This window comes from Microtus oregoni, unplaced genomic scaffold (assembly GCF_018167655.1).
Source record: "Microtus oregoni isolate MIOR12 unplaced genomic scaffold, Mior012 000001F_ref0000356, whole genome shotgun sequence".
NCBI lineage: Eukaryota > Metazoa > Chordata > Mammalia > Rodentia > Cricetidae > Microtus > Microtus oregoni.
The window spans coordinates 6087052-6090920 of record NW_024543060.1 but is presented as its reverse complement, the minus strand read 5'-3'; positions in this window follow the sequence as shown (position 1 = coordinate 6090920).

Here is a 3869-nt window from a genome sequence, read left to right as displayed (position 1 = left end):
ATCTATTACTGGTCCTTCACAGGATGATTATAAATTTTCAATACTCTCATCCCTTTAGAAAGCCACTCCCACCCAGTTCAGAGTAAGTGTTCCTCCTCACCCTAGGAATCTTTTATCTAACATGCTGTATTCCAGCTGCTGGATGCATTGATCTCCTTCAACGCAGCAACTCCTTCGGGGAGTTCCCTTGATTACCCGCAGATCTCTGAGGCCCAGTGAACAATGGGGCACATCACCGGTGTGTGGTCTGTGTTGGCAGACACATCCCTTCATCACCTAACTAACCTCTCAAGAATGGCAGTCTCCATGAGAAAGCAAGGCTGTGCGCCTTTCCTCCTTCAGCTGAATTATGTACCCCGGCATTCTTCAGTTCAGTGATTTAGATTGCAGATGGCATATCTTGGAATACATGATTCTTTTTAATCTCTTAATGGAAATTACAACCCATATTTCAGAGCCCTTTCCGCTACGGAAGTAGGTGTTAGAAAAAGCTGTTTGTGTCAGGGCCGTCTGAGATCCACAGTCAGCCAAATTTAAGGTCATATATAAGCCTGTGTTTTAAAGGCCAATTCTCCCTCTTGGAATTTTTATGAAACTGAATAGAGACAACAGCTACAGTCACGCAGACCTAGGACCCTTTCCAGAGGCCTGCCTCGAATTACCATGAAGACTGAGAACGGTTACCATGGAGCTCCTACTTCAGGGAACAAGTAACAAGACCCGACATTTGGGATACTGACCCAGAAGGTTAGAATGAGAGGTGCATTCTCCTGGCTTCCCAAAGCTTAGAGCCTGGTCCACAGAGTTAAGAACACACCAGATGTCTTCCTGTTGCAGTTATGGGATGCTTCCCAGGGCAGATACAGACACACAGATGATCACGTTGTCCAGTCTCTGAGTACTTTCAAGGAGCCCTCCGAGTTGCCATGGGAACAGGAGGGGCCTGGGAAGTAGGGTCTGAAAGCTTGAGGGTGACTGGGTTGCAGTCCTCAGCAGGTGTGACAATTTCCCAGAGATCCCTGAGAGTCCCAGGTGTTTTATAACATGCAGGGGCAGTCATAGAAGTCTTGAGCACAGGTCCTTCCCATGTCCTGCTAGGGACTTGTTGACAAGTATTTGGAATTGGCCGGACCCTGTGGAGCCGTGTGGTCTCCTGTTGGCTTCTTGGCTGCTGCTATTTTGAGCTTTCTACAGTGTGTTTCCCTGCAGTTAAATGCACAGAGTGAAAGGGAAAAACCCAGAAAGAGACAGGAAAAAAATGCCAGCAAAGCAGCCTCTGGGAAGGAGCTCTGCGGTTAACATTTTTTATCATTTTGGAATCACAGGACCTCAGCAGCAGAGGAAAAATAGACAATGCCTACCAGCTTTGTTTGTAAGATCAGAGAGGTCCGTGGCTCATAAAAGGGCACACAACCACTTGGCAGCTCTGCTGAGCAGGGGTTGAGGAGCCATGGATGTGTGGCTACAATGAAATGTCCTTTCTGCTGTCCCTGCAGGTTGTAAAGTGTAAATGCTGCTTTCTATCTGACCAAAGTTAAAAAACATTCGAGAAGTATGTACCTATTTAGAAGTTGTTCTCTGACCTCAACATGTACACCTCCACATGTGAGTGTCCACACACACAAATAATAATAATAATAAAACAAAAAGTACATAATAAAATGCCTTTAAAAACTTACATCAGGTGGTTCAGTGGTGCAATGGATGAGGCATTGACCTTCTAAAACCTTATGGTGTTTGTCTAAACTTATCCATAACTTGGTCTTTTAAAACTAGACACACACATATCAATCCTTCAGGAATTAAAAACCGTGAAACATTACTCATTCATTCTAGTATCCACCTAGCTAGCAGTTCGCATTTTCTCTTTCAGGAAGGAACTCTGATGTTTTATTTAATGCATTAAATATTACATACAAAAACTATAAATACATTAAATATTAAAATATCAAGATCAAAGTTGTATGTCAATATAAGTTAAAATGTACTGTGAAATAAACATATACTCTACGGAGTAAAGCATTATATTACTGTGTTTTATGATGTATTTATGATTTGATTATATAACACAATGTATACTTTTATAATTACTTTAAAAATGAAGCAACTGCACCTGGAGAGGCAGCTCAATAATAGAGCTGGATTCCCCACACCCACACCAGGTGGCTCACAACTGCCTGTAACTCCAGTTCTAGGGAATCCAAGGCCCTCTTTGGACCTTCCATATGCACTTGTGCACACATGATGCACATAAACACTAGCACAAACATACATGTAAACATAAATACCACTTAATACACATACACGTAAGCATAAATACCAGTTAACACACACACACACACATACATGTAAACAGAAATACCAGCTAGCACACATACATACACACAAACGTAAATACCAGTTAGCACACATACATATATGCAATCATAAATACTAGTTAACACATACAAATACATTTAAACGTAAATACCGGTTAGCACATACACATACTCGTAAATATAAATACCAGTTAGCATACGTACATACACATAAACTTGAAAAGTCTTGCTGACTGAGGTTTCTGTGCTGCCCAGTTTCCCGCAATCATTAAGTCCCAAAGAAATCACACAGAGGTCTACATTAATTATAAACTGATTGGCCTAGTATCTCAGGATTCTTATTAACTCTTTTAAACTAGCCCGTATTTTTCTCCGTGTTAGCCATGTGGCTTGGTACCTTTTTTGGCAAGGCAGTCACATCTTGTTTGCTCTGTGTCTGGCTTCCTCTCTGTCTAGGTGATAACTGCAGACTGAAACTTCCCTCTTCCCAGAATTCTTGTTGCCCCACCTCTACTTCCTGCCTGGTTGCCTCTCCTATACTTCCTGCCTGGCTACTGGCCAATCAGCATTTATTTAAAATACAAGTGACAAGGTATAGACCATTGTCCCACAGTAAAGTCTAAAATAAGAAGCAACCCTTCCTAAAATAAATACATTACATTATGATATATATGGTAAATATATAATTATAATAAATACACATGTTGGTAAGAGTGGGTTCAAACAGAATCCAGTTATACAAATAACATTCCCCAAGTTTACCAGGCCAACTCTCAACAAAATACATTCTTCATGAGAAATACGCTACTTTCTGGTAAAAGTCAAGCATGGAAGAAAATAGAAGCCAGAGAGAATACATGAATAATTTTTGGTTCTTAACATTTTCTGTCTTGTCTTTCTAAAGAAAACCAGATCTTTCCTAGAGTTCATAAAGGCAACCATTTCCAATCCTTAAATGATTTAATGAAATCAAGAATTTGACATCTTGTTCACATAAAGACCCACAAATACCAAAGAGGTCTTGCAGTGCCAGAGGCTGCCTGGAATTTAAAATGAATCCTCCTCAAGAGATATGCAGTAACATAACAATTTTAGGTTACAACCAGAAAAATGCATGCTAACAATGAACGAATACAGAGATCAATTCCCAATAACAGTCCAAGAGGCAGAAAGAAAGAGAAAGGAGGGGGATTATCGGATGTTGCACGCTTTGATTTATTTTTAAATGAGGAAAGAGCTGAGATACCACTTTGCTGTTTATCCCTCTACAGCTTTCAAACCAGGAAATAGTAAATTGCAGCTGTGTGTGCACACACCATCAACAGAGTAGATTCCAGAAGGGTCGTTGTTTGGATAGCCCAATGGCCCATTACTGCCCTGTGAGTGCAGACGATGACATTCTAACACCAGGGGCCCAGCGTCACAGGCCCTGAAGCCTCATGCAGGTGATAGCTGTGCCAACACAAGTGTCTCACAGACACTCACTGAAGCTTTTAGATTACCCCCACCAGCTTCACTCGGCTGTATGGTTCCACAGCTGTCTGGGATGCT